We start from the raw sequence: 25646 nt of genomic DNA on the forward strand, positions 1-25646 counted from the left end.
CATCTCTTATGTAAACATGATATGTCTTCTTATTTGAAATCATTTACTTTAAATATCCAGTATCTCAAGGCAAACCCAAAAGCAATAAGCCATTTACTGAAATAATAGAACTCTGTGTCATAGCTGCTGATTGAATATGACTGCTGATAGATAAAACGAGGAAACAGCTAGCGGAGGAAATTCAAAGCGAGCATTCATGTGCTTTCTACTGTGTGTTATTAAAATTAATTAATGTCTTAAGGAGAGAAATCCATTCATAATGCACTACACTAACTTATGATTGTGACTACAGGCTTAACATCATTTAGGAAAGGAAGCCCTTAGGGAGCATTGCAACAATATTGATTAACAGATTCATAAGAGAACCTCATCATTTTCCTTCGAAGGAGTAAAAAAAGATTATGTATCTTTATAAGCTTTAACACTAGAAGCCCTGCGGCGGTCATTTTGGCAGTTTTTGGTTTTAAAATTTTTAATTTTCTCCAGTCGTGTAACACATATGGGACTGCGCGTTCACGTACCTTTCTGTCCGTATATGTTAAATACTCTCACAAAGCATGAAACGCGGGAGTGCAGAAATAAAGGAGATATATTACAACAATTATAACAACAATTGTATTTTGATTATATAGAACGGTATTCTACTTTATTATTTTTATTTACCAGTTTGCAATGTATTAGTCTATACTTTCTGCCTGTGTAAATGACTGACAGTCTATTGTTTTCAAATCATTTTTTTGAAGGCTAGCATCTGCTTGCCAGCTGTGCTGCTTTGGTCAGTCGATTAGCATCGGGACTAGTGAAAATAAAAACACCAGAGACCATGGAGTTTTACTACGCAACAAAATATGGAGTTGATGTTTTGGATCAGATGGCACGGCGATCCATCAACTCCCGGGTACTTTACAGCACGGAGCAGAATTTACCAAGGAAAGAATATATTTTTCAGTTAGCGCAGGAAATTTGCAAGAAGGATTTGGAACAGAGGGAGACTGCCAAGCGCGTACCCACTGCTGAAGCTGGCAACCCCACTGAGAGCCGCAAGAGACGCCAATGACAGGTTGGCAAGTGCAATAAAAATAAAACTTCAGACAGCTGTGCCCTGTGCAGAAAGGCGGCATGGAGAAGCGCATTTTCTGTGTTGATTGTGAACAGCCTTAGACTCAGGTAAAGGAATACTAAAAAAAAAAAAAAAAAAATTATTTTTTTTTTTTTTTTTTTTTTTTTTTATAACTTCTTGAACACGATGCACTAAGAAATGTCCTCCCCCCCCCCCCAAGTTTATTTATCTACATGTTCAGTTCCAAGTCATCTGATAATAAGTAGACTATTATGTTGAAATGACGACAACTTTGCATTTTTTTACGTAACGAAATATGTACCATATGTTGTAAACTGATGTCTGTTCAGATATTTATTTACATTTTCTTTTTCTTGTTTTGATATATAAAAAAAAATATATACACACACACACACACACACACACACACACACACACACATATATATATATATAATATATATATATATATATATATATATATATATATATATATAAAATGCTTCGGTTGTTCAGATGTTTGTGGTGTACTCAATAAAAAAAAAAAAAAAAAAAAAAAAAAAAAATTACATCTGACTGTTTCTCCTTTGATTATCCTATTTACAGTGTTTTGAATACAGCCGTCAGAAAGACTGCTGCGGGGCTTCTAGGTATGAGCATATCTCCAGTCCTGATAGTGTTAGCATTTCAAGTCTAGCCTTAGTATGGGATCATTGGAAATGCTGAATCCAATAAATTATAACTAGCCTAAATAAGATTCAAGGAGGCATTAGACTGTTCCATTGCCACACATAGTGGGACTAGTAAAGTAGGGACTACCTGTACCTCAGGTAAGGTTACATCTAAAAACTGGTGCACCTGAAAAAGCTGCAGATCTCCAGCGGCCTATAGATAAGGAATGAACCAGCTCTGGTATGCGAGAGGAATATAAAAATACAATTAGATCCAACTAAATTAAATAAAAATGATTTAACTACTACATTCTTCTGCTTCACACCAATAATCAGTGTTTCGTGGTGATTAGAAACCTGTCAAGAAATGTTTATTTATTTTAAAGCAAAAGATGTACCTGAAGGTTCTGTGTTCATCTACCATGTGGTAGTGCCTGCAATGCAGTTTCCCGATTGGTAGCTACAAGTCCTAATTAAATCATTCAACACTAGAGACAGGTAACATAACTAATTAATAATTTCAGTGTCTAACACTGAAAGAGTAATGCAGTATGCAGAGCTGATTGGAGTTATCTTTCTAGACTGCGACAGCAGTCTGCTGTTTTCAGCATGTGTCCATCTTATACCAGTCATATATATTTTACAAGAATCGGATGTTTTTAACACAAGTGGTATTGTTGCAGACTGACTAAGCAGTAAAATAATATATAAAATGCAAGGAAAGGTGTGCTGCATGGCGCCTTTAGTGCTTCAGGGAATTATTGGGGGATGGAAGCTGATCAATTAGACCACTAAAGAAGCAGACTGAGATACATGCAAAGAAGACAATAAATAAAAGCAGCTCCTACATGGGAGTTTTTGCTTGTTTTTAATTAGTATTTAAAATTACCCACCAGCTGTTACAGTTTGCCATTGGGAATGAAAGTGAAAAACAATACACTCCACCCAAGCCTAACGTTTAAGTTACAGTATTCGTTCTTGTCATTTAGAATATATTTTTAGGTTGCCTAGTGTTTGTACAATGGGCTGAAGGCAATTGTTGAAGGATGGCTCCTTTCAATCTTATGTTTGCCTTTCCCGCCACTGTTTGTTTAGAATCAAGTTCAGCTTTGCAAAGAAGGTGATTTTGAAAGGTTCATGTTGAATAATCTGCTACTTGACCTGCCCCTTTAGAAGGCTGCCAAAGTAAACAGTCGACTTTTAACTTAAAAACATTAAAAGCTTGCCAAACAAGTAAACATTAGTTATTGTGATTTACCATACAAATAAAACACTTCATAGGCTTATCACTGTGCATAATCACACTTATCTGATCAACAACCTGTACGATTACAAGCTAAGACAGAACCAAAGCAGGGTGTATTTTAGTGCAACATCTACATGTTTGCGTGAAACTGGACTTTTGCAGTACACAGGCCAACTTAAGCTCTATTTAGAAACGTTCAACTTTTTTTTTTGCGCCGCTGCACACTACAGGCAGAATAAAAAGTCTTGAAAACGGGAGTTAAAAGGTGCAAACAGATTATACTAAGTATTATATCAAGATTAAATAATCAAACAAAGCTCCAGTTTTTCGTACAGAAAACTAAATTACCTGGATCAGCAGAGCAATAAGATGCAGTTTCCTTTACTTCTCCGATCTGCTTTGAAGAGCAGCCATTTCTTAATGCGGGAAATCCGAACCGCTCGACGCCTGTCATGCTAATGAAAATTAAAGGGTACCACGGACAACTACTACACAGCGTGAATTTCAATTGCTTCATTTATATTTGCATTGAAAAGGTGACCCGAAACTCCGATTCCATTGCAATGCAAATATACACGCTTTTTAAAAACAAGTACAAGTATGATGACGCATGGATTTACTGTATCACAATGGTTTTCGCTGCTGCTTTTGGAGTATCCCATCTTAACCAATATTTTCTCAATAATTTCTTTAAAAACACTTTGCGAATATCAAGACATTCTGTATCAGCACATAAAGATTAACCCTATTATGCTTCCACCATGTTTCTAATATCCAAGTCAATAACAACCTGTTTGAGCATGTTCAACATTGTATTCCAAATATATTTTAAACATGGGGAAAAAAACCAAAAAAAAAAACCATGGAAGAGTAATCCAGAGATGGGTCTCATGTACGCTCAAATAACGTTTTTTTTTGTTTGTTTTGTTTTTTTCCCCAAAACCCGCAGTAACTGTAACACGCTGGGTTAGACAAATACGCATTTTTTTTTTTTTAAACTGTTTTAACAACGACCGTCTAATTCGTAAAACCGCTTATGTAAAGATGTACTCTATTATTTAAATAATATTTGATTTGTCAAAAAGCTAAATCACAATTCAAAGCATAGCGCAATTTGGGATTGTTAAACTGCACCTCTGGAAATCAAAAGAGTGACAACGAGTAACAACGAGTTTCAAAGCAAAACACTGCGACGTAAACGCGAGTTAATATTTTACTTTTACAAGGAACAGAAGCACCGACCATATGTGAAAATGAGACCGAATAAGTTAATGAAACTGAACATCACCTAATACAAAATACGTCTAGAATTAACTGTATGTAATTAGCTATTCCAAATGCATGATTTTATAAAATGTACTGTTTATATCATGTACGCCTAGAAAAGAAAACTGCAGGACTAACGTGAAACACCGTGCACAACCATACATTCACGTACAGCTCGTTGAGTTTAAAGCAATTTGCTACAATGTATTCTGCAAAGCAAAATATTGCACTTTTATAATGAAATAGTCACTTTGTATCATGAAGCACTGACATTTTGTAAATAACATTGTTGTCACAAATCCAGGAATGATTCGTGTATCAATCTCCAGTATGGTCGTGTTGTTGGTAATGCAGCTATTGTGTCAGTTTGTAACAAATAATGATGTTTTGAGTATATATGGTTTGTATCCCACATGACAATACCAAAACATTATGTTACGCCTCACCATTTAGCAGCAGTATTGATTTAGAGAATACAATTAAACATACATTCTATTTGTAACCTTCGGATTATAAAGTAATGATCTACACTATTCTACAAAGAGTCTCAGTTACTGTTTTAGTAATTTTGCGGTCTTTCAAATAGAAATTCACAGCATTTTAAATAATGCTTCCCCCAGTTATCCGCGCACAGCAGACGGTTATGATTAGGGATAGTAACTTCGAAATGCATTATTTTACAACCAGTAGTACCGGAGAAGACGCAGAAATTAATCATCATTGCTATAATTTGCTCTGTTCACAGTCTGATAATAATTACTCAAACAAATCCTTTACCATCATCCGTATCCAGTAGAAATCCGAAGTCTTCTTAAGGCGGTGGATGCCAGGTATTAAAAAAAAAAAAAAAAAAAAAATCAGTTCATCCTATTTGTCTCAGTTCCACCTTAGTTAATGAAACGGTGCTCTAGATTCCCCTATACTTGCTTCTTGGTATATCGCCTTAGCTGAGTGAGCTACGAGTTCCCGCACTACAGCGTAGGCAACCGGCGAGTGTTAGGTTACGCAGATATCTATAGTCTCAGTGTTCCTCCTTCGTTCTGGTGCTATTATGCAGAAGTGTTGACACTGGGCAATAAACCTGCAAACCAAACAACAAGAGAGAGACAGACAAACACACACCGGGGGGAGGGGTTACCTACCAGCTTATTATCCCAAGCATCCCCTTTTTCTGTCATCTTGAAAATAGGAAGGCACGAAGTAAAAAAAAAAAAAAAGAAAGAAAAAAGCACCAGAAATAGTACAACTACAAGACCGTGGCTCCGTGTGGTAAGAGAGAACCAGACTGTGATCCTGTCTAGCTACGCAAACCTCAGCAGCTCAGACAGAAAGCTTAGGCTTCGATATGTAACTTCGGAAAAGAAAAAGAGACACAGACAATTGTAGGAAACCAGCTCCGCCCACCCCCCTACAAAAGGGAAAAGCAAAGCCTGCAGAACTGCTCGCACATAAGCAGCTGCACTAAAGGAGAGAAAGCTACACGCGCTCTCCTCTCCTGCAATGTAAATGTCAGGTTGTTAAAAGTTGAGAAATGGCAGCCTCCACTGACAGTAACCACTGGACCCTTAATGGTAATCCTTGACAATTAATTGAATTTTTAATTGGATGGTAAATATTATTATATAATGGTATAGATTACAATAAATCCCATACACTATCCCTGAATTGCCAGTGGTAACGTTGCACACAAATTGAGCACCTACCACATTCTAGAATGGGCTGGCTGGACTATTTAATATAGGATTCCCAAAATGTGCATAGGATACTACTGAGCTTATATTTTATGATACGGTAGGAATTTAATTGTGGCAATTATTATATAAAGTACTAATATTACATGTTATTACAAACTAGCGTCCTATAAGGAACAAAACAAGCAGGTAGATTTGCATATCTTTAAAAAAAAAAAAAAAAAAAGAGCTTCATACATCTTGTAATTATACATATAACAGCAACAAGGTAATAGCATAGATTTCCTAAATATTGTCCAGCAAGTCACACCCCTTACCAAGGTTCTTTGCAAAATATGAACTTCCCTGCACAATTCGAAAATAGCTTGGTTTTGTCTACCAAGACATATCAGAGCTATTCCAGTTGGATGTTTAATTCACGCGCACAACAGTAATGCCATTAATGGCAATACCATTATCAATGGAACTGTTAAATGTTTACATTTAGTGGTAAAAACACAATACTCATAATACATTGATGAATCCCGGCACCACTGAAATTCTAGTACACAGACATTTTATACTGCAGCTACTCTGACTATAGGAATTGCAGTGATGCATTAAAAAAAAAAAAAAAACTGCTGTAAAATATCATCGGTGTATCATGTCACAATGAAGACATTTGATATGAGATGAAAGTTCGGGAGCGGATGCTTCAAAGTTAGACGGAGGGCACCTCTGAATCACAACATGACATGAACCTAGAACTCCATGTAAGTTTGCCCTATAATACAAAACAACTGCACCAGGCCATAGGACAGTGTTGTTGTCTAAACAAAGATTCAAGAAAACAGTGACAATGTATTTGAGCTAGAATACCGATTTCTGTTAAATGAGCATCCTAGAGAATCAACAGTTAAGACCCTGTTTAAAGACTTGGTTATTACACCTTTAAAAGCATGCTGTAAACATACTTCAATCACAGATTAGGAGCAACATGTTGAGTTGAAATAAAATGACAGCAGTCAAGGGCGATAAAACATATCAACTGGGCTACATTGCTTTTATTTTAGACAGCATCACTGCATTTGATGATATCAGCCATCTACATTTTGAGAGCAGGGGACAACAGAAAGCACAGCAAGACCATTAACTAACAGTGCATGTTGTTTAACTCTTTCCCAGGAAGAGATAAAGACTTGAAAAGCAGGCACGAAAACCCATTGAAATGGCAGCTGCACAACAGCAAGAAAAGCGGACTGAAGTCATTTTTGAGTACTGCATTAGAAAAACGTGAGGAGGAACTTGCAGAGTCAATGCCTTTTCAAAAAGCAATAACAAAAGGGCTGCAGTTCAGCCTTCACATTTTAAAATGCCAAGTGTGTTTCACATTATTAAAAAGACAAATCTTGGGCATAAGTTGAAATAGCTTCTGTTATGGCTTTAAAGCAGCAATGTCCTGCAATGATGTTCAGTTATATTAAGATACTGTAGATGATGGGGGGAAAAAAAAAAAAAAGTTTACATTATAGCTTTGGTCACGGTTTAGACATGTTTGCCTTAATGAATTGAAGACTGCAGTGTTTAACTTCACGTGGGATTCTAATCCATTAAACTAAATATTCCACATATGATCAGCAGTAATATGCATGCCTGCATTTAGGAAATTTATTTAGCATACAGGAAGAATTCTCTCAGAATTCCACTCAAATTGTATTATGCAGCCAACACAATTTAAGGGAGCTGACATCTTTTACTCCAGTAAATTGCCCTCCTGAGATTTATGTTAATGTCAGCTTCTCTTTCTTACATTCTTGCTGCCCTTTGCTGACATCATTCTACAGTATTTTTCAGATGTGTTTTCACTGGATTTTTAAAAATAGATGCAAAGAATAAAAACACCAGTAATTAGTTTCTGCACTGTCAGCTCCAGCCTCATTCGTCATCCACATCAATATACTGTTATGTTGGCCTTATTTGAAAGTTCTGTGCTGCACTAACCTTTCTGCATGTCAACTCTGCAGCACTAACATAACAATCCTTTAGTTTTCATCACCGTCTTGTTTCAGTTTAGCTTCGTTTTTCACTTCAATCCACACCGCAGCCATCACAAAACGTTCATACTTAGAGTACAATATAAAACTGTCAGCGTTTTTCTGCAAACCCTTACCCTCTATTACAGGAAGCCATGTGATCCCCAGCTGTGCAATAGAAGCATTACAGTGACACCTTTGCTCTGAACACCTGGTGAAGAACATCTGGCTCTGGCCAGGGAGGGCAGCTATTAAAGGTTATTTACACATCTAATCTGCCTGCCACTGAATAGTGCTGATGTAATTATTTGATGAAGTTGTTAAACAGACACGTAAACAAATGAGATGGCACATGGCTCGACATGTTAGTTTGTTTAACCAAGCACATATTGAAAAGGCAGATACCTCATGACCTAAACAATGCTAACAGCGTATAGGTTGCTGCGGACAATTGCCTTCAAAGTCCACCCTGTGGGGGAACCGCAGTCTTTTTTTTTTTAGATTTCTGAACATGCATTATTTGTAAATGTTTTTCTCCACTGTTATGCCTATCCCTTAGACAGCCAGTGATCTATTTTCCGACCGAATGAGATTGAAGGCATTGTGAAACACTGTGATAGAGTGAGGGCAAGATTCAAGCTGACAGAAAGCCATATGACTGTCAAGGACTTTCACATTTTCTTCAAAGTAGACGGCATGCTTGACATGGAATTACATAACAAACTGCAATTACCGCTGTAATGGAAACAAGGACTGTGAAATGCATCATTAGTAACCTTTTCTTGATGCAATACTCTAATTACGGGGATTGGACAAAACACAAAGGAGAAACCCTCGTCAAAACACTGTCAACAGGATATACTGCCACCATGATGTTGAGGGTTGAATTTTGTCTGTTCTCTAGAATAGCCACAGCTTCATCACTTTTATGATGGTTCTATATGAAACACCACTTGCTTATGCAGTAAAGAATACAGAAGCACCAGCAAACCGGGCCTCTACTATTAGCCCTACTATTAGATCTGTAAGATCTGTCTTGCAATAGGAAGACACAGCTTTTATACATGTCAGAAATTTCAATTGCACAACTTCTGCTGCACAATATATCAAAGTACTATTATTTGTAAAAGCTCTTTAAATTTTCAAAATATACATCTTCAGTGGCCCAACAATCACCATGGTATTCGAAACCCCTGTGTCACTACGGATGTCATATTTGGTCCACTTTTTATTAATTTAATCATCGTTTACAACATAATCCCTGCCTGAGGGCAGCTTTTCACACACTGTTATTGCATAGCACAGCTGCCATGCTTTGAAAACCCTCAGTATCTGCCAATCAGGACCCATATGAACGGTAATGTGTCTTTCATCATAATCGATAGGTGCAACACCCATCATGTGGTATCACTATCTGCTAATTCAACGTTCGTAGGTGCCAGACCACAGGGCTAGACTGTTCCATGTCTTATTCAATGGGGCAGCCATCGGCCAGATAGCAAATCAATCCCACTAATAGCCTTGTCATCAGCCACTCATGCATGAAATGAGATCAGCTTGCAATGCCAACCAAACGACAGAGACGGACACCATTAGGGATACTTTACAGGAAGCTGTAAACACACAGTCATTATGCATTTGAAAAAATATACCATTTAACCTCATTTAAAATCGATACCTTCAAGCTGCAAAACAGCTTTTGGTTTATGATTTGATTTGCCCCAGGAAATTGAACAGAAAATAATGTAAGCAGGAAGTCTTGTGTGTGGAAGGATTTTGTTCGTGGTTTCTGAGAATTGCGATATATATTATTTTTTGTGTAATGTATATTCTAAAACATTTAAACATTGTGACTAATAAACCTAATTTATAGAAGACCCTTCACAAAACACACACTCTATATATATATATATATATATATATATATATATATATATATATATATATATATATATATATATATATATATATATATACACACACACACACATATATACATACACACATACATTGGTTTGCAGACGTATTCACCCCCTGCAAAGTTTTCACATTTTGTTGGCACCTAAGCGTACTCCACGATGCTTTCAAATTAAGACTTTACATTTAGAATCTACACAAACCACCCCACATTGATAAAGTCAAAAAATGCATATAGAATATAAGTAAGATTTACAGAGAAAAACAGATTGGTCTCATTTGCATAAATATTCAACCCCTTTGCTACTGCAGCTCTAAATCAGCGCAAATTATTTGTTTGAAAGGTCATAAAATTAGTGAAATGGTTTCAGCCTGTGTGTACTCAAAGTGGTTTAACTTGCAGATATTTTCCCTTAGATATCTAAAGAATTTCAAGCTGCAACTCACGTAGAGATCCAACAAAGCAAACATAAAGACCAAAGAGCTTTCGAAACAAGTCAGGGATAAAGTGGTAGGGAGAGGCACAGAGCAGGAGAATGGTACAAGAAAATTTCAAAAGGCGCTGATTATCCCTCTCAGCACAGTGAAGTCCATCATTAAGAAGTGGAAGATGCATCATACCACCTGGACACTGCCCAGATCAGGCCGTCTTCCCAAACTGAGCAGCCAGGCAAGCAGGAAACTGGTTTGGGATGTTACTCTGAAGTCAACAATGACCTTGAGAGATCTGCAAAGTTCTGTATCAGACTTTGGAGTCAGTGTTCACACATCAACAATAAGCTAGTCCCTAGACAAAGCTGGCCTGTATGGACGGGTGGCAAGAGAGAAGCTATTACTTAAAAAGCCTCATCTTAAAGCGTGTATGGAGTTTGTGATAAAGCATGTAGATACATGTGGAAAAAGGTTTTATGGTCTGACAAGACAAATATTTTACTTTTCGGTCTAAATTCCAAGCGTTACATCTGGAGCATGCCCAACACTGCACATCACCAGTCATCACCATCCCAACTGTCAAGCATGATGGTGGTGGCATCATGTTATGGGGATGCTTCTCTTCAGCAGGGACCGGGAAGCTTGTCAGAATAGAGGGGGAGAATGGATGGTGCAAAGTACAGGCGAATCCTTGAGGAAAACCTGTTTGAGTCAGCCAAGACTCCGAAACTGGGGAGGAAATTCACATTTCAGCAGGGCAATGACCCGAAGCACAAAGCTAAAGCCACACTGGAGTGATTGAACAAGAGGAGAATTAATGTTCTTGAGTGGCCCAGTCAAAGTCCTGGCTTGAATCCAATCAAAAATGTATGGCAAGACTTGAAGATTGCAGTCCTCCAACGATCCTCAACAAACTTATCAGAACTGGAACATTTTTCCTGTGAAGAATGGGCAAAAATGTCACCATTCTAATGTGCAAAGTTAGTAGGGACCTATCCAAAAAGACTCACAGCAGTAATTGCTGCTAAATGTGTTTCTACCAAGTACTGACTTAAGTGGCAGAATACTTATACAACCAGTACATTTCATATTGTACATGTTCTTTGCAAGTTTTGCTGACATTTAACCTCCTCCTCATAACAGTGTTCAGTTTAACCACTACAACTTTGAATAAAAACGTTTGTTTGAAATACCATGCATAAATTATTTGTTATAATTCAACAAAATGTGACATTACTGGTACAGGTGTGAAGAATTCTTTTTATATATATATATATATATATATATATATATATATATATATATATATATATATATATATATATATATATATATTATATAAAAGACAATGTTTTGTTCAAATAATAGGCCCACATTTACAACTGAACGATGGGAATTGTTTGAATATAAACAATATGTTTAGGGATCTGAAATAGGCAAATCTGCTCATTAACAGGTGTTGCCTTTTCAAGAAGTCTCTTGTAATACAAATATTGACCTCTACAAGCAGCAAGAATTGTTGCCTTCAAAAGGATTAAACATGAGATAAATCACTAACTGGACAGCAAAAACTCTGGTCTTTTCCTAATGCCAACTGTATTTTCTCTCGGCATTTTGCTTTACTAATGTGCACTGACACACCCAGACACATGTGCACTGGACAGTTACTAAGCACATACCATATCAGCTACTCTACTCTACGTGGCAAGCAGTACTTGTTCCACAAACAAAATTCAATGCAGTTGTATTTCTTTCCCGCAGTTGTTTTTTTAAAACTACAAATACAGCACCAATAGATGTGGTTTATCATAGTCATCAGTGTCAAAGCTGTCTCAGAATAGTTACATGAGCTAGACGGCTTTCTACCAAAATAATTCCCAGATTTGGACACTGTTAAAAGCAATACGTGTCCACAGAATACGAATAGTGTATAGTATTGTACATGCGAGTAAAAGCTTAGCTGTTTTCTGCTCTAAAATGTCCAGCTTGTCATTTAACATAACACTGTTTATCAAAAAGCAATGACATTGTTAAAAGACACCAAGATAAATCAGGCATCCCAAAGGCCCTTTGAGCTTAATTGCTAATAACTCCCTAAGTAGCAGCTGCATATGACAGACGTAATTTAATAGCAAAAAGTAGAAATCGGTTTAAGATTCATGTCAGACATAATCATTTCCAGATTTCTTTCATGGCTGCTGTTTTCAAACTGAGGAGTAAATTTTAAATAAAGCGTTAAAATAAGGCAGTGCCAACATCTCTGAATACCTGAACCTGCTACAGCCAAATCATAATCTACATTGACATGCTATTTTAATCCTTTAGCTGTGCAATACATACCATTAACCACCTAAAGACGAGTACCATGTATTTTTCCCTAGAAGGTCGTCAGTATTGTGTTGTTATTGCAATTCACCTACAGTGGCTCTGAAAAGTATTCACCCCCCTTGGACTTTTCCACATTTTACCGTGCTACAACATGGAATCAAAATAACATAAAACAAGACACTTATGTTTGGCCTGAGCCAGTTCATAGACGAAGTGTACACTTAAATGTTTCTTTTTGGTAAATAGGGCACGTCGCCAGAACAAGTATCTAATTTGGAAACCTGCACAAAGTGTCGACCTATAGGGTGTCATAACAATGAGAAGGTAACAACCATCACCCACACAGTGGATAAAAAGGGGAACGGGACACTTTCAACCCATGTGTACAATCTACATGTTGCTGTTAACATGCAATAGTGGGTGTGAGGAGTATATGCAATGATTAACCAGTAAGTTCTATTTGACCAGATCTTAAGTTTCAGAGTAAACAGATAAACTGTTTCTGAAATTCCGTTCTTACACGTCTTCCCCTCTTTCATTAGTCAACAGCAACCACAATGTTACATACTGGATCAGCGACACTTCTGTGTTGTATTCTTCGTGACCTGCATAGGTGGCTTCTGCACTGTCTCAGAAGAACCTTTACAACCTGAAGTATGAATCCTGCTATGAAAACCCCTTTAGACACTAAAACAAGCAAACCCAAAGCCACCTGTAAAACAGATAAACTGTTCTTAACCTCTCCCCTCTTTAATCTAGGTCAACAGCAACCACAACACAATACTGAATCCAGAAGTGCAGGTTCACTGTCTCCAGAGAACAACCTGAAGATGATCCTGCTCATGAAGAACCCCTTTGATCACTAAAACAAGCAGCTGGATACCAAATAATGACAACAACATACTGTATCATTATTACAACATTGTCTCTGCAGCCAGATAGTACATTACAATTAGAGAACACTTAACACAGAAACACCTGTGGTCTCTCTCTCTCTCTCTCTCTCTCTCTCTCTCTCTCTCTCTCTCTCTCTCTCTCTCTCTCTCCTCTCTCTCACCATAAAAAAAACAGTATTGGTATTATCGGTATTCTGGTATTATGTTTTGATAATACTAATAAGTTAATGTACTTCAATTGCTTTTGTACTATTTATATATTAGTAATCTGCTAGAGGTAAATTTGCTGTTAGAAATCCATGTTGTTTTCAAGAATTAGTAAGAATACATCTGTCCATAAAATTGTATTTGTGTTACGTGAAAAAGGTGTTGAATACAAAAGGACCCAGGTGGCACTTAGAAGAAAATCCTGCTTCATTCATGTGAATTTCAAAGAAAAAAAATATCGTCAGGGCTCAATAGATAAGGGTCTACAAGATGGAAATGTTGTTTACACTTGACAGCCAACATACAATACTTACTTTGGAAGTTGTTTCACCTTTATTTGCGGAAAGAAGCTTGTCTATTTCCACATGTATGTAGGGCTGCTTGTGCAATTGTGTTATTTATTTTTTCTTTTTTAAATTTGGAATCGCCAATTAAAAAAAAAAAAAAAAAAAAAAATTACCCCATTTTCTCCCCAATTTGCCAGAATCCTTGATGTTTGTATCCGGTTCGTCAGTTTCAAAGCAGGAACCGGATACCTAGTGTAGGACCAGAAAGTGGTACATTGTTAAGATGTACAAGACTAATTGTAGTTCACCCACATCATCATATATGTTTACAATTTAATTCAAGATAAATTTGCTGAATTGTAAAAAAAAAAAAAATTATATTAAAAATAACTTTAAGGGCCAAAAGTAATATATCGTACCCCGTGCAGACAGAAGTCTCTGTTTTCTGAGCTAAAATCATTTGCGCATTCCCGGGCAAGCACAGTACATGGTGTATCACTTTTCAAAGAGTACCACAAAATAACACCACACCTGTTTCAGAGGAACCGGTTTACACATCTCTACCATTTAGTTTGGGCTACAATGTGGCGTTTTTTTGTTTTTTTTTGTTTGTTTTTTTTTTTTAATATACGAAAAAGTCGGCTAGCCGACATAGCCTACAAATCACATAGAACTATCAAAAGTGTAAATGAACAATAGGTAAGCTCTTAATTACTTGTTTCTAAATGGTCTGAGTCTTTGGGGGTCAGCCATTGCCGAAGAGCAAGGCTAAATCCTTAAATCTCATTAGAATGTTTGCACCCTTTTAGTATTCCTCTTTTCTTCATTTAAATACCATTTAAATGGATTAATGATGGCAAAATTCTAATTTGAAAGCGGGTGCAGAACGACAGGTGAAAATCATTCTTTACATATGCTGCATTTTTAGTAAACGCTGAAGTCCCACTTTACAGCAGCTTAACAGTTTTAGCTGTTTTTTGGCAGCAATATCTGTGTTTTGCAGCCACAAACCACTTTGCACATAATACGACATTCATGAATTTGACATACGTGCGACATGCACCTTTTTCCACATGGGTACACTCTTCTGCACTCGTGGACTAAACCCTTAACTGTCATTCGGTATTAGATCATGTTTTTGTACAAACCTAGTGATGCAATGAGTATTATTAAAGGTTGGCCTGATCAGATCTCCAATGCGTCACCTGAGAGGACAAATCAAATTGCTTTTACAATGTAAAGACTGCTTGTATCTTCCATGCTGACCAAATGTACTGCAGTTAATTGAAACATAGTAAATAACATGGCATCGAGTAGCCGGCCAGCTGAAACAAAATTAGCAGATAAATACAACTACAATTTCCTTCATTAGGAGCCAAGTTTCTTTGTTGCAGAATATGCTTTATCAAGATTTCTCTTGGCATTGCTTTCAATGAAGCTTTATAAAATGGCAAGTATAAATAAATCTAATTGGCTTACAAGTGTTACAAGCTGTGCAAATACTTTCAGAACCACGCTGCCTAATTCAACCAATTCACTTTGGTAGGGGTGGCATTGGGTAGGGGGTACACTTTGTAAATCTGCATGCCTAGGATGTAATGATACTTGGCTTTGCCTCATGCCAAATGGTGTGCAGATATTGGACCATATTTAACCATGGCATGTGTTGTTGCTTTCATAACTATATACTGTGCCTTATCTTGACACCTTACCTGTTTAAGATCTTATTATGCATGTCTCTATCATTCTATATATTTTTTTCTGTGACCGTATTTTCTACCCCATCTGCTACTGCAGCCAAAGTGAACTCAAACGTAAAATTAGCACAGGTTTTACAGTGCTATAAATTACCACTGCACACCTCACTTTTGAAAATCCCTCACCTATTTAAACGTCTGCATTCATCAAAAGCTACTGTGGTGTCCCTTTTCAAAATGTTGCATTACTTTTTTTTTTTTTTTTTTCACAGCTGGAACTCTTCCTCAATATTAAGCAGGACTAGGTGCCTGCAACATTGTCTTCCATGACCCTTGGTGGTATTTCTATTACCCTGTTGCCCAACTTTCAGCATCTACTCCTGACAAGTTCCACTTTGCACTGTGGTAGAAAAGAGCAGTGCATTTATACTGCAATTAACTAAGGCAATCAAGAAAGCAATTGCAGTAGCTCCTCTCAGTACAGTAACTCAATAAAATGATTACAGAAAGCTGCTGCTACATCTATCCAGACCAAACTGCAAAGCTGTTTTGACAGCACATTGCAGTGGAAAAAGAGCAGTTTCAGAGGTCTACGTATTGTGCTTATTACAGAAGGCTCATTTTACAACAAACTACAATACAGTCCATATTTTGTGCACATTAATAAAAAAAAAAAAAAAAAGCAAACAAACAAAAAAACACCACACACACAACAACAACAAGCAGCAGCTGGAATAAAGCCATGGACTATTTTGTTGAAGCAAAATATATGAACATGTGGTTCCCATTGGGGGGGGGGGGTTCCCTGTGTTTGATGTGTTTATTTTGCGCTTTAAATTTGTTTTTTGTTGCACGTGTTCATTTTTGTGTCCCTTTCATAATAAAGACAAGCCTAGAAGTGATTTAACATAATTAATTCATTAGCTGTATGCCCTTTGAATAATTTACACTGGTTTTAAGTAGGTTTGCACAAGCATTACTAAGATTAACATACAAGACCTGAATAATCTGAGCAAATCTCACCCTCGGGTTCAACAGGCAATAAAGAAAAAAAAAAAAAGTCTTCTAACGAATAGGAGCAGTTGCAATGAAGCCAACAGCAAATGCTTTGGCAGATCTCTCCCCTTTTGAAGACTGGTGTTTGAAAAGCAAACTACAAATCTAATCTTTGTATTAAATGCCCTTGACACGAATCTCAGTAAGTGAGCACTGAGAACTCTGTGTGGACTACCGGGGTGTGCTTGGAGCTGGCTCATGCACACAGGTTAAAAGGGGATACCAGACCCAGAAGGCAGTTCCTCACAATAAAAACACATTTAGCAGCAGTCACTTTAAACAATTTGTATGAAAATGTCATCATCACATAAATAGTTATACTTGCGTGTTATTAAATCTTATAATATTGTAATATCAAACAAAGCATGATGCAACAATCATCAGTTTCGATCATCAGCAATTTTGTATTTTAACAAAGTTAATTTCTTGAAAATGTGCCAATTAGAAGAGTTTTGTTTTATATATGAGCCATACCTGTAGCCTCAACAGTGTAAATAACACTCTTAGCCCCTTTTTCACCACCTTTAACCTCAAACTTCGGGGTCTTGTGGGGTGTTTTGTAATAAATAGTCAAGCCATTGCCGTTACCCAAAGTGTCCCCCTATAATGGATAACTGAAGACTGGAACACATATTGCACAGTGGTCTTGATATGGTAGCAAACCGCTACAGAGATGGTACAGCAACGGATGGCCAGTGTGTTTTGAAATACCAAGGGGTGAAAACATGAGCCGTGGAGCATCACTCCAGCAATGGCTCACACCAGCTGCAGTGCTGTCATGAACAATGTAGTACCGCTGGAGGAAAAATATAGGCCTATGATTAGTAGATCATCTTCACATAAAGCCTTAGAATGTTCATCCAGTAAAGGCAGTACTGTATTGGAGGACATACAATCAGGACCTCACTGGTTTGAATCCTGGTCATGCAGAGGTGCCTACATTGTCTTAGCACTGCATTGGTCTTTGCACTCCTGTGAGTTGGGGAGGAAAATCAGTAGGGGCAGTTCACCTCTTTGCACGTCAGCAGCTCCTGCTGGTCAGCTGCATGAGTCCAGAAACTGACTTCCCAGGCTGGGCTCTTGCCTCCAGGATTCATTGAAATGAGGCGACTGGCTTGACAGCAAGAACAGAGGTTGCCTGTTGATTTTCAGTTCCCCTTGATCGGTAAGTGGGCTGCAACAGTGAGGTGACATTGGGTAGAAAAATGGGGTGAAACTTGTACAAAATTTAACCAAAAATTCATTTGTATTGCTACGAGAGATCACATTTCCTGACTTGTTAATGAGGCGCAGGGGCGATGGTTTAGAGATATATACTCAGGCCTTGACATCTATTCTGATGGCCTATACAATGCTTGACACTGATCGCTGATTTCTCTGTTCTTAATAAAACTCATAAACAATTCACTTTAAAATGAACCAGTGTTTAAATATTTTATGGGCTGAGAGTATCAGAAATCCTTTCGCTCTGGCTCTCAACCCATTATTCAGTTACACCAATCAAGATCTGACGAGAACATAATGCGGTGAAAGGAAAATGACACTGAATAGAAAAATACCACCACTCATATTAACACTAATGCTTTCTGTGACTGACATATTAATAAAAGATGTAAAGTACACAAGCAGATAAATGATTTACAGTAATGAATGCATTGCTCCTATTAGTCACTGTCACACTCTCCATCTTGCTTTCCACTAATAAAAAGAACATCTGCCGCTAATATGCCACAGCTGTTCTGTGTTGGCAATTGTGAGTGAAAACTGATGGCCAACACAAACAAATCCTTTTTGAATGAAGAGGAATGTATTTGCTAGCTAGTACTGAAACTCTCAGTGGTTAAAAGAAAAGAAAGCACATTTCTACCCCTTGCTCTGGACAATTAGACAGCTTTAAGCTGTAAAGCGCAGAGAAGGTGGAACATTGCACAGTGCACAGATAGCATCTTGGAGCCAACATCTTCTGAGCATGTGACTGTGATATTTGTTAATGTTAAAATGGCACTTTACAGTATAAATATCCTTTAGTCATTCACTATAATGATATACTTATATTTAGGAGGTATAACTGCAGGTGTACAATTTTTTTTTTTTTTTGGATGTACAGAAAAAAGTTTAAATGATTAAAAAACAGTGAAGGTTTTTCAGATGAGCTCTTCACTGAAGATAAATCCAGTAGTTCTAATATAAAACATGAAGGACACTTTGTATAATAATAGTAAACAACATGCAGGTGACAGAATTCCTCTGGTCCTCACATATCACTCTACCAACAAAGAAATACAGAAAATCGTGATGAGAAACCTTAAAATTTTACAGCAAGACCCATATGCATCGCCTATTTCCAAGACTCCTCCACTGATATCATATAGAAGAGAAAAGAATCTAAGAGAATATGTAGTCCACAACAAGATTTGTTCTTCTGGTTAACTTTTTTTAAAAAGGCACAATTCCAAGCAATAGACCATGATGCACTACCTTTAAATACTTTAACACTCAAACAGAGATCATAGGCCCTAAATCATCATTCACCATCCATGAACATTTTACACGCACCTCTAAAGGAAAAGTATACTGCATTATCTGCAAGAAATGCAACAAACTGTACACTGGGGAAACTCAAAGACATTTAGCAGACCACTTTGTGAAATATTTAAAAGCATTCAAAATCAACACCACTACGTTTCCACACATTTCACATATAGTCTATTATTCATGTTTGTGTCCAGCACGATACTCAGAAATTAAGCAATGCCTACTTGAAATAATAATGGTTTAATTGTGATGTATGATGATAAAAAATCATGACCATTAAATCAAACCCATGAAAGGGGTGATTTAATGGAATCATTAAAACAAGGTTCATCTATACTGTTGTATAATTTCCAAGACATTACTGTGTAGCTCCCAATAGATCATGATTGATGATAGATGGAAAGAAATTAAAACAGCATCATTGATATGACAATTACATTATAATGATGGATAATTTAAACCACATAATAATTGTTTAGCAGGCATCTAGCACTGCAATAGCCCCAAAGAAAAATAACTGATATTGATACCATCTATAAATATATCATTCTGCAAGTGTTAATAAAACTTAAGATGGTAGGTAGAAATGCATTTGTTTTCATTTGCTCTACATCACATTTATCAATTTGAACAGGCTACTATAAAACAGCAAGGCAACAGATTTTGACAACTGGTTTACAACATCCATGGTGTACCACAGTAGCCAGGAGACCTTGTTTTAAGGTACTTCATCCTTTAACAATCAAACCAACACCAAAATGTAAGCTGGAAAACTACTAAGTCCAGGTCAACTTTTAAAAAAGAGCCAGAAGCAGATCGACACTGACCAAATCAGAGGTGACAAGGCTCAGGTGTGTTCCATTCTGAATCTGATCTGACTTGCTCTCCCCTGTCGGGGGCAAACTTGAAAAGTTTAAGTATAATTAATAGCAACACTGCCTGCTGCACTGCAGGCTTTAAACTCGGCCTGCTAATTTACAGCTGTCACGTGCAGCTATGTCCCTCTTTGGGATGAAGAAACGGCCACCCTCCGAGTCACAGCAGCCCTGCTTCCTGATAAATGAATGCAGTTCCATTGCCATACCAACAAATTTACAAGTTTAAGTCCTGCATCATAAAGATTACTACAATACTCTATCAGGTGGTACTTTGAGAGAGCAAGCCTGTTTACAGGTAATAGTTTTCTGTTTAAACATAAATAACGACTTACCTAAATATCTTTCTTGCTTTTAACCATCACATGCTAGAGTAATATTACAGTTATGTTATGCCCTCTGTGCTGGAAAGAATGTCCCTTTTAGAGTATTTTACTTTTTAATAACGTGTCCCAGTTTCAGAAAAGGATGATGACACAGTAACCTTCATTTGCATACTTGTCTTTTACAGTTTAATTTAATATCTATTTAACATCTTATTAAACAACTCATAACCCTATTTTCCAATACTATGTCACATGACCAAAACAGTGTGTGCTACTGGCCCCAAATCCCACCAAGTCACTCAAGCGGGCAAAGATCTGTTACCCTCTGACACCACTGAGTATTCAAAATTTTTAAAAAAGACATTGCCATCTAGATTGTTTACCATGCTTAATAACTATTCCAGCAAAAGTGACTTCTGAAAAGACCTCGGAAGTGATGTCGGGAAGCATGTAATCAATGCACTGTGCAATGAAGACCATAGATTTAATACGTCATACAATATCTTGTTTTTGTTTCACTATTACATAACTGTCATGTAGAAGATCATCTTGGATCCCAGCGGACATCCCGAAACCACCTCACAATCTGGAACAAAGTACTGTCAGTCTCTGCTTCACACATGGAACAGGGTTGAATAGAAGGCAGTGGGTTAAGCTGAGACTGTGAACTAGTAGAGCTGTGAGGGGAGAGAGCTATATATTTGTTTCTCGCTGTTTGTATTGTTGAAAAATATATCATGCTTTTAGTGCTATGCTAAAGTTGCTTCCTTGTGAAAAACTGTCTGTTGGACAATGACAGTTTTAAAAGCTTGAGGGAAATACAAACTGACAGAAAACAGAAGCCACTAACCAAGGATTCTTTATACTTATACAAAGTACTCCACTAATGCTATTCAACAAATGTGTTTTACTAAAAAGTGGATGAAAGTCACATGTCTGTCTGCCTGGATGCTGAAATGTGATTACAGACAGGAATCCAATTGGCAGGTTCTGTCCTGTAATCATTTTGAATGGATCTTTACAGTTATATTCTCTGTCACTCTAATTTTCTCTTAATGAGTGAGCATTACACCACTTCGCCCAAACCTTTGCAAGCAGGAACTAGACCATAATGAATCACTGGCAGATGATTCTTGCCTCTTGGTGTAGTAATGAATAATTTGTTCACTGATTTTAAAAAAGAAAGAAAGAACCTACCACAAGCAAGTATCTCAGGGTTTTCTTTTACATTTATTTTTTCTTAGAAAGATCAAGACATTGCAATCTCATTTTCAAAAGAATGGTAAAGAAACACACACAGACACACACATATATATATATATATATATATATATATATATATATATATATATATATATATATATATATATATATATATTTTTTTTTTTTTTTAACTACAATCAGTTTAGATACGTCTCAGAAAAATAAAACCTTGAACAAAATAAGAACCCAAAACATCAGCAGTATCCACTGCCCCTGATAAGATTTACTATTCTTATCTCCATAAGCCCTGCCATATCAAAACACAAGATTTACAACTCTGCAACTATGTATTACTTAGTATTCTGAACAGAACATGTAACACCAAAATAAAATCAGATTTCTGATCGCACAACAGTGCAATATCTGAAAGGGAATACAAAAAAAAAAAAAAAAAAAAAAAAAAAAAGAAATGTCAATGCAGTGAAATTTTCTTGTACCCTTCTCCTGCTCTGTGCCACTCTACCACTTTATCCCTGACTTGTTTCAAAAGCTCCTTCGTTTTGGTTGCTTTGTTGGATCACTATGCAAATTGATCTGGAATCTGAGAGATTAATACAATGCTTGATTGACAAACACTTTTTTCAACCTTCATACTGTCAACCGTAGACATTCTGATTTTGCCAAAGTTATTACACAGGCCTTGCCTCCTGCAGACTTTTCAGATTGCATTTAGCTATCTGATAATCTATTTTAACCACCATTTCTAATCTTTCAGGGACTTTACGTGCATTGGTTTGTTATTGCAATAAATACTATAAAGAATTTATGTTTGACACTCACTATACAGTTGAGAAGGAGATATGTATTTATTTTTTTTTTTTTTATGAAAGGCTCCATTAGTTTAACAGAGATCATGTAATATCCCTTTAAATGCCTCATGTGATCTAGGTGGAATTTCTCTCTTTAACCCTTTCAGCATTAAGTAACTTTACAGAAAGACTACCCTACATTGTTTCAGCATCTTACACAAAAACGTGAATAAAAACGGGTAAAGATACACATATTAATGTATTAGTATATTTGATTATTTTATTGGTCTGCAGTGTAGACTGGAGTTATGTTTTTTAGAACTGCAGTTTTAAGAATTAGGAGATCCCAGACAGAAACCTCTCAAGAAACATTGTCTCGGCATTTTCAAGTTGAGAATCAAACTGATTAGTTGGAACACAAAGCTTTTGTGTGTTTATTTGATGGCTGACAGAAATAGGAATGACCCTTAATAAAAATGACAGTTATTATTAGTAGATTCAAACCGGATTTAAAAGGAGTGTGATTCTACACCACAAGAATTTGTGATTAACTTGTGTTTTTTAAAAAAAAAAAAATAAATAATTAAATACACTGCTTAAAAAGCAAGAGGAGTACAAATCAATTTCAAATAAAGCACTTAATTTAAAATATACACTTGTAAGCTGTGTCAGTTTCAATGAATACATTAAATAAGTGATGATGTACCGATATAATTGTTGCCATTAAAATGGCAGTTTCACTATTTCAGACAGCATGATAAAAAATTGCTAAAAACAGCAATTAAAAGTGGCTAAATATAATTATCACTTGAAAGTGAGGTCGACACTCCTACACACCGCTCCACTGAACAATACTGCTCCAGGTTACAAAATAAATCTGTGCCCTATTATTTCTTTGGTACCAGCAGTGTCCAGTAAGTCAGGGACTACACTTGTATTCTGTGGTACTGAAACTTTTCATCTAATCCTTGATGAATGGTGCAGTATGTTTTTGTTCAGTATTACTGAACTATTATTATTATTATTCTACATTACGGATGTCAAAAATCAGACACAATCATTTTGCAGCATGAAGAAATGTTAACCCAATGCAGCTACATATAAACACACACATACATACATAAACATATACATTTAATATTTTGCTGTAATGGACCAGAACATTCGCACTTGTGATCCAACTGTGAGTGATACATCAATGCATATTACACTCCCATCCAACTACTTTTAAGTTACTTTACATATTTCCAGGCTGTAGAACCTAGTTCTAAGTCAGAGGTTAACACAGTCTTATGTCTTCTTAGCTGCAGAATAGCATATCATATTTTTCTTGTTTTAGTTCATGTTTTGTATTTGGGTGATTTTTTACCCGGTCTAGTATTACAGCTAAATGGAACTGGCAGTGGTTATCAGTTTTGGCCTCTGCTGTTTTATTATTTCAACCTTTTGGAAGCTCAACCACAAAGAAATACAATCACTCTAAATAGTTATGCAACAACTGTTCAGTTTGCTTATTATGTTGGACTCCAGAAAAGCCATTTTAAGATGTGCACTGCCTAAATATAAAATACATTATGCCAAGTTCCTCGGAGAGCTATTTGAACTTTTTAAAACTTTGCACCATGCTGCCATGGGGAATCGTTAATCGAATCCATCACAGGGGCTGTCTGTGTGGCAGCTTACTGTCGCCTGTCAAAGTGTTCAGGGCTAGCAAGCAACTTTAAACCCAGTCTGTCAAACTGGGCTAAAGCTGGAGTTAAAGACTGGCTAGAGAGTGTGTGCCAGATTTGCCCCTGGTCAAATTACTGGTCAAACCCAAAATGTGTGATGCCAGTTTGATCGTACAGTGGCTGTCTAATGAACATATGTTTTAGTAGGCAAGGCAACTATCACGTTGTCAGGTTGCAAAGGGGAGTATTATGTAAGTAATTTAGATCTAATCCGAAACAGTAAATTATTTGATATTTTAACTGGATTGATCCATGCAAGGATGTATTTTTACAAATTCAAGAATTATACTGATTAACTGTATTGCCCCTTATAGCCTACATTTCACAACCACTGACACATTTTAAAATTAAACCTACAGTATGTTGAAAATGCAACATTTTACAGGTATCCTCCAATACAACCCCAAAACTGAAGTCTTTGAGAATAACCAAACAATGCATTGCAAGTACTGAGACTTTAGCTTTTAGTTTGTGAAGTTGAGTCTTTGATTGTAGGACCATCTAAAAGTCTACCCCACATGCTTTTGGCAGCTAGATATATCTATTTTCTCCCTGTCTGTCTCAGGAGCTGGTAGCAAGCTTGTCTTCATATTTGATTGTGTCACCTACCAGCCCTGACCCGCTACCACCGTGCACACAACACTCTCCCCAGCCAGCCTCAAGACCGTCCTCGGACTTGCTCACCAGGCTACAGGCTTCCAAGTTTTTTCTGGGGTACCTGCGTCTCCTTTTGACACAAACTGTCATGGATAGCTTGCATGGCGACGTCACAGACCCAGAAATACAGGCACTGCGCTGTATTTCTGCGCTGATGTGCAGACAGACAAGGAACACAAGTACTCTGCTAGTCTAAAACTAGCATTAGCAATTGTTGCATTAATGGTTTCTTTTGCTTTGTCTCCAGACTCTCGGTCCGTCTCTGAACACACTAACCTTGATGAGCAGCTGATTCACTCTTTATATATACACGTGACCATCTCCAATGTATTAATTGTTTAACTAATTTGGAAATGGCCACATTATACACGTGTTTTAGCTGTATGAGGGATTTTAATCTCATCCATGCTGTAAAATAACTAACAACAAAACAAAGTTCAAACAAAGACAGTACCTTTAACCCTTTGCGGTCCTATGCGCCAGATCCAGCTGTAGTATTTTTTTTGCACGTTCGTGCACAGAGATCATAGTAATATTTGGCTTTCTCTTTTTTTTGAAAGTTACCGGATGGCCTCGGTTCTCTTCAAGAGAAGCCGAAAAAAGGGGGGGGGGTTGGGGGGGCTTGGCGGATCTCGCATACACAACATAAATTTAAACACAAGATAGCTGCTTCTGCATCCAGCGCTGAAAGAATAAAATGGAGATTTGCAGAGCTTTTTGAGATGTTATAGTAATAAAATAATGAC

At 36.9% G+C, this 25646-nt stretch overlaps 1 protein-coding gene across 3 annotated transcripts in view; it reads right to left on the bottom strand.

Moving 5' to 3' along the window:
- Positions 1–25646, bottom strand: part of mid2 (midline 2) — a 129328-nt gene that overhangs the window by 60810 nt on the left and 42872 nt on the right. The window contains exon 1 of one of the 3 annotated variants that reach the window (XM_041220362.1): positions 5385–5577. The exons of 1 other annotated variant lie outside the window; for it this stretch is intronic. The gene's annotated coding sequence lies outside the window, so the exon portion shown is untranslated. Of the gene's footprint in view, positions 1–5019; positions 5090–5384; positions 5578–25646 lie in introns of those variants that run through there. One more of the 3 variants, XM_041220363.1, reaches the window with a different exon arrangement.

The sequence above is a fragment of the Polyodon spathula genome, chromosome 20, assembly GCF_017654505.1.
Source record: "Polyodon spathula isolate WHYD16114869_AA chromosome 20, ASM1765450v1, whole genome shotgun sequence".
In the NCBI taxonomy this organism is placed as follows: Eukaryota; Metazoa; Chordata; class Actinopteri; order Acipenseriformes; family Polyodontidae; genus Polyodon; species Polyodon spathula.